This window comes from Amblyomma americanum, chromosome 11 (genome assembly GCF_052857255.1).
Source record: "Amblyomma americanum isolate KBUSLIRL-KWMA chromosome 11, ASM5285725v1, whole genome shotgun sequence".
In the NCBI taxonomy this organism is placed as follows: domain Eukaryota; kingdom Metazoa; phylum Arthropoda; class Arachnida; order Ixodida; family Ixodidae; genus Amblyomma; species Amblyomma americanum.
The window spans coordinates 127,328,996-127,341,965 of NC_135507.1; positions in this window are offsets into that span (position 1 = coordinate 127,328,996).

Here is a 12,970-nt window from a genome sequence, read left to right on the forward strand (position 1 = left end):
TTTTTTTTTCGCCCTGGCTGACGCGGTTGTCCGAATTGGCCGCGGCAGCAGCCCCGGAGCGGAGAATTTTTTTTTTTCAATATCCACTCGAATCCGAAACCAGAGTCCTTCACTGAGCACAGCGTCCTTAGTGGCGCGCCCTCCGGAGCTTAAGCGTCGCGAATTTTTCGCCCTCGGGAGCTTAAGCATCGCTAATTTTCCGCCCCGCCCCGCAGCTTAAGCGCCGCAAAATTGCCCGTTTCCCCAGAGTCAGTTTGGCGGACTTGGGGTGCGTTCGCCCTGGCAGACGCGGTAGGTTTGTTCTGACTGAATTTTTCCGCCATTCTCCCCGGCAGACGCGGTAGATTTGTTTGGACTTTGAAAATGGAGCACACTCTCAAGTTCGGGAATTTTTTACGGCCGCACCCTGTTTCGGAGGCTTAAGAATTTCACATCCGCGGATGGGCCTCGGAGCGGCGAACGGTTTGGTGCCACATACGTTTCTTTCCTTTTGCCCTATCGGAAGATAGGGCAAGCGATAAGTGTTCGCCCCGGTACCGTTTCGGAATTTTTCGCGGCCGTCTCAGGTGCCTAGTTTCGGCCGTTCTTTCGGATGCCTTCCGCTTTCCGTAAAACCCTTGATTTATAAGGCGCCTTTCCTTCGCAGACAGCACCTAGAAGATCCGAGTTATTTCCAAGCAGAAAGACGTGTGCGCCGGTCTGATTTCCTGGCACGTGAAAACGGTACAGAAAAGGGCTATGCGTTCGCTTGGCGGGAAAACGGGCATGTCCTTGTGCGAAAGGCTGCAGGCCAGAACGCGAGCCATTCGCATCCGAGATGAAAATGACCTGAGTAAAATGGGGATGACTGCACTGCTTGGTGCGAGGAATGCCATTCCTAACGCGAGACCGTGTTTACCAAGATTCTAGTTCTTTCGATGTTCTAAAACGGGCCGGCCGCACAAGCCCGGTCCACATTTTTCTTTTATTCCGCAAACGTGTGTAGCTTAAAGAATAAGGATGAGGTGGGCAACATTTCTTTTTTCTTTATCTTCTTCAAACCGCAGTTTTGACATATTGCCATTCAGTGAAACATGGTATGCACAAACTGCGGACATCATCCGCTTCGAAGGATACAGGTGCGGAACAATGTCTAGGAAAAATAATAAAGGCGGTGGAGTTCCACTGTAGGGTAAAAATAATCTTTCATAGAAGTACAGTTTTTCAAGTCTGCGATTTTTATCAGTAGAAGCGGTTCTGTGTTCGGTGTTGGTTATCGGCCCCCTTTGCAAGATTTTTGTTCTTTTCTTGATAGCATACCGATAAGAAACCAATTGTAAATATGGCCGATTTTACCATAACATGTGTTGGAACAATCAGCGGCAACAAGTGCCTTTCTCGACATCATTTCTTTACATGGTTTCTCTAGCATTGTTAATGCGCCTACACGTGCTACTTGGGGTCTGGTGAGACCCTAATTGATTTTTGCTTGACTAATTGCGACGAACAGGACCCAGGTGTCTTGCTAAGTGATTTTAGTGACCACCTCTTGCTTTATTCCAAGATGGCGTGCACAAATCACTACACCTCGGTTAAGCCTGTAACACAGGAAAAAAAAATGAACACATGGTCTCCAATGTGTACTGTCTTTGCGAAATTGACCCTAATGTAGTACACAATAGTCGCAAAAAATAATAGAGCTGCGCTTTTACTGTAGCAATGTTAACCAAGGGCAAAAAAGCGCCAAAAACTTGCGAAAAACTTCTGCTTTAGTAAAGCGCATAAGAGGCCGAAATCACCTGTTTGGCATATTTAAAAAAAAATAAACGAGAGAGCTGTCAATTCTAGAACAGCATAAATAAGATAGGAATAAATTAGGTTCGGACATATATAAATCTCGAATTCATCACTGCAGTGGAAGGTTCTAACGAATTCACTGCGATCCGCAAAAGACCTGGCGTACTGTAGAGGAAACTCTACAAAATACCGCAAACAGAAATCCCGGTTGATGATATGTAAACAGGGACGGGGGGTACTAAGAGGCGAAGCTCTCGCGAATGTAACGAAAAAACACTTTTCAACATTTGGAAAGTTGGATGGCGCTGACCAACGGACATTTTGGCGCCAGCTTTATTTCAGTGCAGTTCATTCCAGGTTTCGCTATTGTTCACTTATCTGGGGAGTCACTGGGAAATGTAATCTTGAAATGCACTTTTTATTGCAAAAGAGATCTATTCGCTTTCTTGAAAATTTTTCAAGATATGACTCCACATATTCCTACTTCAGCGAGTACTACCTATACAAACGTTACACTACCAGCGACCGTGTCGGGCGGCATTCTTGGAACTCGTAGCCAATCGACAACAATGTTTTTTGTTTTTTTTTGTCTAAATTCACGAACGATATGGGTTTAGACGCACAAATATACAGAAACCAAGAAACAGAACCAACTATGCTACGCAGCATTCGAACTGGAACCCATCCCGATTTATTTAATCTTTCCCTGTCTGCTTTTCGTAAGCGAGCGAAAAGTCACTTCCTGGGAAATGCACTATAGTTTTTTTATTTTATTTTTCCTGCTTATATCTTTCGCACATTTGTTTTATTTTCTTGGTAGGTACACAGTTAGTTTCTACACATATTTTGCATCTGTGTCGGCTCTTGCAATGCTCTGTTCTGATTCTAGAAAAAACAGCACACACAGGACAGGGACAAAGGGAAGAACCGACGACACGAGCGCTGACTTACAACTGATTTTATTAAGCGGAAAGTGAACACTATATATAGGAAGGAAGTAGCAGATACAATCAGAGGCAGTCAACGTCAAAGAGGTGTAAATGGCCGATAAAATCGATAAAACCGTAAGGGGTGAAGATAAAACAAGATAAACCTCAACAAATGAAAAGCCATGGTGTAAAGAACCATAAAAACGCTAAGACACGTGAATAACACGTACAGTGCCATGAATAACAAAAAACCGAATACAATCAACAGGTGGAAGGCATGTGAAGGTGACAAGGATTTAAGCAGTGTGAACAAAATTTAACAACTGACATGCGCTTGAAACGGATAACCAGGCACATAACTCACACATTCATCCGTTTTCTTTTTTCTCGAAAGACTTTGCGAAAGAGGAGAGTGGGTCGAACCCTTCAGCCGCGCTCCAAGCGGCCGAGTCGGGTCGCCCTGCGCAGACGACGTAACGCGGGACAGCGGCTGCTAGCCGTAGAGCGTGTGGCCTCCGAAGGCGACCGCCGCAGGAAGGGATTACCTGCAGGGAAAGCGCGGTCCCGACGGGAGACGAGGCCGTGTGGACGGGCGGCAAAGCGTTGCCCGCTGGCCCGCGTACGTGTAGCCGAACTGCTGCGAGAAACGCAGAGACGGGAGCGCCCTGTCCGGGCACGCCCGCGCGAGAAGGGAGATCTCGCGCGGGGTGCGGGGAGGCGACAGGCGCGCGCGCCGTGGCGCGGTGACGAAGGGGTCCCCCCGGACCCGATGCAAAGGAACCGCCTCCTCGAACGGGCGCGAAGTCGAGTAAGGGTCGAACGGACGCGATCTCGTTGCGAGCGCAGTCCTCCGTCGGTCTAAGTGCTTCGCAGTCTCTGCCCCGAGAAAAACTGGGCCACTCCAGTTGGGGCGGGGGCCACGCAAAACTTGACGATGCCCCTACGCCAGGCCGAGGTCGTTCTCTCGAGGGAAAGAGAGGTGCGGCAGGGAAAAATTAGGCCGCGGCGGTCGGGGGCTTGAAACTTTTTGCGTTATCCGCGCAAACCGCATGCGCGCTGTCCCGAGCGCCGGCCAGCGGCGCCTTCCAGTCTCGCTCGCAGTCGCCGAGGGTGCTGCCGACTGGAGAATTGCGAAAAATAATTAAATTGTTGATTTTCGGGCCACCAACTTGGAGCTGTACAATGTTGCCAGGTTTCAGGCAAATATTCTGAAATCCGCTAAATTTGGCGGAAAGCCGAAATAATTGGTTTTTGGACTGGGAAAAATTAGGAAAAAGTAGAGCAAACTCTAAACACTTCCGCTAAGCAACAAGGTCACCAGACAATCAAGATTACCTGACAAGTTTGGCGGAAAGTAGTGAAAATCGTTTCTGGGCGATCCAGAGGTGGCATCGACCAAGAAGATCAAGTGGAGGGCAAGGAGGAACAGCGACGACAGCTGAAGGGATCTGACAAAATGTCCGATCGTGAACAAACACTGAAAAAAAGGGACGCCAAAGACTCTGGGAAGAGGACACAGAGCAAGAGCAATAAGAAGGCAAGTTCCAAGGAATCACAGCAAATCCGGCAGGATTCTGACACTGATATGGACTCTATGGATTCAGAGGTGGAGAGGAGGGATCATCAGAAACACAACAAGCCGACAAGCAACCAAGAGGGAGCCAAAGTGCCAGAACATGAATGAAGCAGCGACAAGGAGGAGTCCGAGCCTAGGCTGTCGAAACTTGCAAAGATTGACAAGAACATATTCATCAACCTAGTGAAGGTTTCACAAATGACAGCAGGCGACGGTAAAGTAGGCGCAGTCATTGATAAAATTATCAATGAAGTCTGTAAGCTGAAGGCTTTGACCATGGAAGCCACACATGAGAATGAGTTCCTGAAAGGCAGACTCGCAGAGTGCAGGGCTCCAATCCAGTCCCCAACGTATGCAGAAGTCAAAGACCATCTCTGAACAACGACAAGAACAAGAGACGAGAGCAATCATAGTAACCTCAAAGGAAAGAAGGAAAGAGAAGATCCTTGAGGACCTAAAGAAGATCATGGACCCCATGGAAATGGACATCAAGGACACAACCATGAGGTCTGATAAGGAGGGGATAGTGATTGTGTCCACAGACGCCCCCTCCTTGGAAAAAGTAGCAAAGAAAATTCAGAGCGACAGTGGTCTGCTAGATTTGCAGATCCACCATCCGAAAGGACGAAGAATGGAAATGAAAGTCGTGGGCGTGTATCAGGAGATGGAGGACGAGGAACTCATAACAAGGATTATTTGCCAGAATAACCTCCAGTGTAAAGAAGACATTGAGGTCAAAGCGAAATATAAAGGACGCTACGGGAAAACCGTAATCATAACTGTCAACAAGCAAGCCTACCAGGCCTTAAAGGACAAAAGTCACGTCAACGTTGGCTTGGAGAGGTGCGCCCTGTATGACAACATATTTGTGACAAGGTGCACCAAGTGCCCATCACTGGATCACATGGGGAAGTTTTGCCGACAGCCAGAGAGATGCGTAAACTGCTCAAGGACGGGGCACTCGGCAGAGGAGTGTCAGAGTGAATCTCTTTGCATGGCGTGTCAGAATGAGGGTGTGTTGAAGGAGGAATGCAACCACCCTCTCCTCTCTGTGTACTGCGAGACATTTCAGAAGAAAGTGCAAGAGGAGAAGAGAAGGATCGTCCAAGGGATGTACTAAGGCTCGTATCCATCATGGCGGGAACGCCCCCTGATTTGCGGAAAAACAGAGACCATACTTCAGCAACGACGAATCAAGACTCCGAAGTAATAGAAGTCATACAGGTTAATCTGGCACGAGCCTTCAAGGCAAACCAGTCCTTGAGGGATTACAATCATGAATATCAGCATGATATTTCTGTGGTGCAAGAGCCATACAGCCTCGAGGATAAGTTAATCCCATTTCCTATCAAGCATAAAATAGTGGCAACTGCGAAAAATCCAAAGACCGCAATAATAGTGCATAAAGAAAACATACAAATTTTTCCCATAAAGATCGAAGAAAAATTAATAGCAGCGAGAATCATAAAAGGATACAAGAAAATTGTAGTAGTAAATGTGTATTGCCCCCCTAACGAAGACGTATCAGCATTGCTGCTAAAATTAGAAATGGCAATCGCGCAGTTCCAGAGAGAGAACATTTTGGTCATGGGCGACTTTAATGCCAAAAACGTTTTGTGGGGCAGCAAAGAGTCTGATAACAGGGGAGATGAGGTATATGAACTGGCAATTAGAAACAACCTCATAATTATGAATGATTCAAACTCTCCACCCACATTTAAGACTTCAAGAGCACAAGGTTGGATAGATTTAACCATGGTTAATCAGGTGTTGAATAAAAGTGTGCAGCAGTGGGAAGTATTGAAACATGCAAATGACAGTGATCATAGATACATTCAAACTTTAATAGGTAAGGTTGGAAAACCTACAAGATTCCGTATAACTTTAAAGAGAGAACAGCAAAATATTAAGAAATTAAGGGAAGATCAAAGGTTTGAGGAGATTCACGACCTCAATACACCAGACGAAATAGAAACAGTAACAGAGCAACTCTACCAGAAGATAAAGAAATGGAAGACAAAATTTCGCAGTAAATGGAAGGAGAGTAAACACAAAATAAATTCCTGGTGGAATACGGATTTGGAATTAGAACGAAAAAAAGTAAGAGCTATGAGAACACGCTATCAGAAAGCTCAAGGAGAATTAAGACAAATTTTTAAAGCACAGTATTATAAAGAGCACACAATATACAATAATATGTTGAGTGAAGCTCGGGACAAAAGTTGGGAAAAAGTATGTAGCACAGTATCATCAAATCCGTTTACCTTATCCTATAAAATTGCGAGGAGGCACAGATTCTGGAGAGTGTAACTAAAAAAATGGAAGTGATACAACGACTGTGGAAGAAACAGTGGAGTATATTATAGATTCTTTGTATGAAAATAAAAGTAATGAAGAACAGCCAGATGAATTACCTAACGAAAATACATCAGTTGCAGATAAGCTGTTTACAAAAGCAGAAATAGAAAACGTCGTGAGGAATTTGAGGAAAGACGTGGCCGTAGGGCCAGATCATTTAAAAACCACTTTTATCCAAGAGCTTTTTGGGGCTCATAAGGGGTTCTTTTTTAAACTATTTATGCCTGCCTAAAAGTGGGCTATATACCTAGTCATTGGAAACAATCCCGAATAATTTTAATCCCCAAGGCAGGAGCCAAAGATAAAACAGGAATCGAAAAAGTTCGCCCAATAGCAATTAACTCAATATTAGGGAAAATTCTAGAGAAATAATAAAAGATCGATTATATTATTTCCTAAGCAGCGGACAATTATTTCCAAAGCACCAGTATGGGTTCCAACATAATACATCAACAACGAATGCATTATTAGTGTTAAAGAAAAGAATTGAACAGCCATCATTAGATAAGCTAGGAACTGTAATAATATCTTTGGATATTAAAAACGCTTTTAATTCAATACAACGTAAAATTATTGTAGAGAAACTGCAGCAACTTAAATGCTACCCCAATTTAGTGAGAATAACAAATTCAATATTGACTCAGAGGAAAATTATATATGAAGATCAAGGAACCTGTATCACAAAAAAATTATCAACAGGCTCTCCACAAGGATCTCCACTAAGCCCACTCTATTGGAATATAATGATTTCAGGGATTTTTGATTTGAAACTACCAGGAGAGGCACATATTCAGGCGTTTGCAGACGACGTAATAGTGGCAATTAAGTTTAAATCTCGCCAGCAAGCAGAACAATTGGCGAACGCAACTCTTGATATTATAGCAGCATGGGGAAAGAAAGTGAATCTAGAGTTTAACCCTGAAAAGTCCAAGGTTATGCTTATTAAGAAAAACTATGGGAGCCACCCTCCAATAATTAAAATAAATAACGAAAAATTAAAAATTACAAATGAACTAAAATTATTAGGAATAATATTTGATAACATAATGTCGTTCTTGCCACATTTAAAATATGTGAAAGAGAAGGTTCAACTTTTAACGGCCAATTTAGGTAAATTTTCAAGAGCAAACAAAGGAATGAAAGGACAACACTTAAAGAAGATATACACGTTAGGAATAGAAATAATGATAGTGTATGGAGCCCTGGTTTGGTATAGTAATAAGGTGGCAATAAATCGGAAACTGAAGTCAATACAGCGCATTCCTTTAATTCTTATAACTAAGGCGTACAGAACTACACCAAATGTAACACTTAATGCATTAGCGAACCTACCCCCAGTACGATTAAAAATTCAACTCGAAAAAGAAATATATGACATAATGCAAGGAATAAAAACATACCAGATTAACGATCAGATTTTTGCAAAGATATAGCAAATAAGTTCGACCTATGGGTGCATCATCCTGCAGAGAAACTAGCGTATGATTACACTGAAGATATCAATTCAGAAGCTGATCAGAAAATATAAACAGATGGGTCACAAATAGAGGACAAAATAGGTGCAGCCTTATTGGTGTTTGATGCGAAAGGGACACAAGTGGAAGCAAACCAATTCAAACTTCCTCAGTACGCCAACAATTTTGATGCGGAAGTTGTGGCAATAAAGAAGGCCATGGAATATGTGAAGAAAGATAACATAAGCAAAAGCCAAATTCTCACGGATAGTCTTTCAGCACAGAAGGCAATCAAAAATCCAAACAGTAGAAACTCAGCAATTCAGGAGATTAAACTAGAGCTCAGTAAATTGCAAAATCAGAATATCACTTTAACGTATATCAAAGGGCACAGTGGACATAGAGGAAATGAAACAGCAGATGCTTTGGCTAAGGATGCTGCAATGAAAGGAGAAAAGAATAAAATTCCAATATCGAAACAATATATCAAGAAGCAGTTGATAAACGCGATGTATGATAAGTGGAATGAAATGTGGAATCAGGAGGGAAAAAACAGTAGCACATTTGAGTGGATTAGAAGTGTAAAATCCTTACCCCAACACTTCCCAACCAATCATTACACATCACAGGCAATCTCTTCTCACGGCAGGTTTCCCTTTTATTTCTACAGATTCAATATCTCAAACTCACTGAAATGTATGTGTGGAGAAAACCCCATAAACTTTGATCATTATCTAGAAAAAATGTCCAGTGACAAAGAAAGAAAGAGAACAACTAACAAAAATATTGGGACCTAATTTAACAATTAGGAAACCAGAGATAATCAAACAATCGGAGAGCTATGACATACTTAATAACATGGCACAAATAATACTAGAAAAGTCGTATGAATTACAATTATAAAGGAAAAACTTTTAGCAGAGAAAAGTGACAACTGTAAGGCATGCCTTTTCACGGTGAGATGTGTGTGGGGGCCCCAAGACCAGACCAAGTGGGCACTAGTTGCCCGCCCCTACTGCGCACTCACGGGGGAGGCTCGCATTAGGTTATAAAGGCAATAAACGTACTGAAGATCGGTGGCCAAGATTTTGAAGAACCGGTATGGCAGAGCAAGTGTAGCGAATCGAATGTATTGAAAGTAATATAAAATTTGAATAAAAAGTAGAGATTTAGTGATGCGTCACATCAATAAACAAGTGGAGTGGGTTCAAACGACATCAGGGATTACAGGGATTACTGGGTTGAAGCAGCTGGAGTCGTCGGTGCGGCGCAGCAACGAACAAGAAAGTGATGTTTGTGGTTGTGAATTTGTGAGTGCCAGAAGAGGACACGGAGTGACAAAGAACTGGAGTGTGGTGTGCAGTGTGCAGTGCAGTGGGTGAGGTGCCTACGGGTCTAGTATAATCTTAACTAAGACACGGAGTGTTGTGAGGTGTCGTGTGGCGCAAACCATGGCTGACAAGAGCAGTGAAGAAGAGGAAGACACAGGAGGCAGTTTGAAGACAAGACAAGACAAGCCACCCAAGTTTAGTGTATATCAGTACAGTGCAGCAAGCATTGTTAAAAAAAAGAAATAATAAACGCCGCTGGTCTGGCTGGCCCGTTCCCTAGGCTGGGGGGGGCGATGATGGTATCTACTTCCTTTTTCCTCTTTTCTCCCTCGACTCTTCCCTTCCTTCTTTCCTTCTTTCATTATTTAAAAAAAACATGTTTTGGTACTAGACCGTTTATTTTAATTTTTTTGATTGGCATATTCATCACCCGCGATACATTAGTGGTGCGGGAGAGTCCCAATCTAGGGCCTCAATCTACTCTGTTCGTATCTACTGGGGTCCCTACCACGGCGGCGAGGCGATCGGGTGAGCGGGCGGATCGGTGCGGGGATTTTTCCATTTTTGGGCTGGAGGACCCTCATGTGAGTCAAAAATATTTTGCACTCCTCTTTTGTAAACGTACCGTGTACCTCATAGTCAAATTTTATGAGTCTAGACCAAATATTTCAAAAGTTATAACAATTTTTAGATTCCAGACCTAGTGTAAACAAAGGCCCGTCGAGGTCCGATAACATAAATAACAGTTTTAGGGGAAAATAGCGTGTGCAACCCGCTAAACTGAGTCGTTCTGAGTTCGCGCTTAACTTCCGATCATTTTGGTATATATTTGGTATTTGTCGACCTATTTTTGCCAAAGTTATCGGCTTTTTTGATCTGTAAACGGTGGTCAGGAACTTAGCCCTAACTGGCTACCTACTGGCTTTTATTTGCTGATAATTTAAAAATACTCTAATTACACATTGTTTAGTTTATATTTTTGGAATCCTGGCGATACGGTGATTCTTTTGATGTCATTCGCATCTTGCTAGAGATATTTTTGACCGAGTTATTAGTGGAAAAGGCCATGCACGTGGTTTTTGTTTATGTTGTTGCTAGGCAACGAACCGTCGGTTGCTCAAAAATTGGTTTCTCTCTGGCTTTACAGCAAAGAAACGTTGAGTGTAATATACCATTAGATTCAGAAAAATAAGGGGCACGCATTAGCGTTGGTTTCAACATTTTATCTTGTTTCGTTCAGAAGTTATTGATTCTCTCGCATTTGGAGCAGGGGGAAGTTAATTGTTATTATACTGCGGGCACGAATTCCGCCAAATTTGGCGGATTTTGCAAAAGAGTTTTTTTTTTTGCTCGGTAAAGAGTGTTGAGTAGTTATTCTGACTTGTTATATATTTTTGGAACTGTTTTATGACGAAAGCACTAGTTTTAGCACTTTCAGTGAGTTTGAGTACACCAGGTAGAGTAATAATGAAAAACGCCACGCACGTGATTTTTTGTTTACGTTGTTGCTAGGTAACGAACCGTCGGTTGCACGAAAAGCGGCTTTTCTCTAGTTGTATGGTAGAGAAAGGTGGATTGTGATATATCATTGGATTCGAAAAAATTGGGAGCAGCCATTGGAGTTATTTTCACCTTTGTATTTTGGGTTATTTGGAATATGTCGAGTTTCTTGCTTCTGGAGCTGGGGGGAAGTTAATTGTTATTATACTGCGGACACGAGTTCCGCTAGATTTGGCGGACTTTTGGAAAAAGTATTCTCTGGAACAAATCTCAAAGAACTTGAAAACACTGCTAACACGTGGCTATTAAATCTTAGTGTATGGCTAAACTTAAATAGTCTTGAACTCAACGAGAAAAAAACTAAATTTATGCTTTTTTGTGCAAAAAACAAGCCAATTGATCACGATTTTAAGCTTCGTTACGGCTCTTGCTACCTTGAGCGTGTCAGCTCCCATTCCTTTCTAGGAGTTAAATTCCATCACAGCCTAGGCTGGAGCGACCACATAGACCACACCCGTGTCAAGATCGCGAGAGCTATTGGTATGCTTTCCCGGCTTCGAGATCTTATACCTTGCTCGCTGAAAAGACAGTTGTATTTCTCTCTTATCCATTCTCGCATCAGTTATTGTCTTCTTATCTGGGGTACTTGTAACTAAACTGACTTAGAAAAAATATCAGCCCTGCAGTCGCGTGCAGCTCGGTTTCTTTTACCTGCAGGAAACAACACAAATAGTTGCTCGGCAAATACACAGTCTCGAATGATCCCTGTGAAAACCATGTATGAACTCAAAATATGTGTGTTTATTTATAACGAAATAAAAACAAATTACATTAATTTTTTTAACACGTACCTAAATAGATCTACTGGTTACAGCTTGCGTCAGACTTCTGTTGTGGTAAATAGGCCTCGTACTAACTACGGAACACAATCAATTGAGAACCAAATCATGTTGATGTGTAATTCTCATCCGTTTGTAATAGATGCAGCTAAAAATAGTCCTACGCCCAGGGGTATTAAACGCATCTGTTCGTCTTTCTTTTTGTTTAACGTTGTGTCCTAGACGACCAAATGCTTACTTCTGGTTCTGTTTGATGTAATATTATGTCGGCTCGAACAACCCTAATGTATTGCATTCCTGTACCATTTTTGTATATGATTTAGTGTGTATTATTATTTTATTATCTGTATATATTTACAAGAACTGTTTATGATGCGTCTTTTGTGTAAGTGATGGCAAGGACAGCCTTTTTTTGTTGTGTAATGCAATACCGCTCCTGCTGCTGTACCCAAGCGAGGACAAGACCCAGTCAGGAGGTTTAGCACCTCCTTTTGTCTTGCCTCGTGGGCAATACCAGTATGTTGCCCAAAGGAGAAATAGGCAAAAAAAGTCTTTTCTTCGTTCTGTGAAGTGTGTTGATGATATGGGTTGACTTTCTATACGGTTTTGGAACTGTTTTACGTGGATCTCACTAGGTTTAGTACATTTTCAGCGATCTTGAGCATACCAAGTAGAGAGGAAACAGCTTATCGTGACACTGACACCAATCAGAACATGCGGAGGTCGGAGAAGACGGGAATGTGGGAAAAGGGGAAGGAGAAGAGGAAACACAAAAAGAGGCAGGAAGTGCAGAAGTCACCGGGGGATTTTTTAAAAAACTCTGCGGAGGTACCCCATTCGACGGAGGCCGAGACTTCTGAGTGGGGAGATGATAGTGAGATGATCTCCCACGAACGGGCCGGCGGCTCTTGCCAGGAGGAATTTCCGTCATTAGACAGGCAAACGGAAGAGCATCACACTCCTGATGTGTGCAGCACGCGAGGAACGCAGGGCAGCCATACTTGCGAGACAGAACAGGAGAGGACCATTACAAACAGAATGGGTAGAGCGGATCGAAAGTTTTTTCAGGCTCTTGTAAAGTTGGCAGCTAAGATGAGTGAGGACGAGGAGGCTACTCTCCTCACCAATGTCGCACTTAGTAATTTCACTAAGATGAAGGAAATTGCTTTGGAGGCAACTCATGAGCTGCATACACTTCGAGGCAAAG